This window comes from Apis cerana, linkage group LG3 (assembly GCF_029169275.1).
Source record: "Apis cerana isolate GH-2021 linkage group LG3, AcerK_1.0, whole genome shotgun sequence".
NCBI classification, from domain to species: Eukaryota; Metazoa; Arthropoda; class Insecta; order Hymenoptera; family Apidae; genus Apis; species Apis cerana.
Genome location: NC_083854.1, coordinates 13156741 through 13157409, shown reverse-complemented (window position 1 = coordinate 13157409; position 669 = coordinate 13156741).

The following is a 669-nucleotide window of genomic DNA, read 5'->3' as shown; positions in this document are numbered from 1 at the left end:
TATATATATATATATATATATATATATAAAATATGTATATTAAATTATATTCATAGATCTTTTAATCACTAAGAATAATAAATTCATATATAAATATATTAAATAATTATAAATGAATTATCAATGAATTAAAAATTATGATTAAAATCATTTTAATATTAAAACCATATGGAAATTGCAAGTATTATTTATTATTTTTATTTTTTTATCAACTTTCAATTGTTAATTAGATATTAATATTCGTTTTTTAAGAGAATAAATTTTGTAGAATAAATATAGATAAGAAAAACAAATGGAAAAGAATGAAGAAAAGATAAAAATATTGAAATCAGCGCCATCTTCAAAATATCGTAAATGAAATACATTAAAAGATTTAAAGTAGGACAAAGATAGAAATAGAATTAAAATTAATTTTTCCAACAAAAATATTTTTTCCAAAACATTTAAAAGATGACATGAATCTTGAATTCTTACTCTATTAAGAGATGTCTTTGGTACGAAAAATGTCTCAAAAGATGGCATTGGTGATCAATTCCTATTCTATTTTCTTACTATTTTTGTCTTTTCTTCATATATTTCATTTGCAGCACTCTGGAGATAGTGTGGATTTCAATATTTTTATCCTATCTCTATTCTAGAAAAAGAATAGACATAGAATAAAAATAGTAC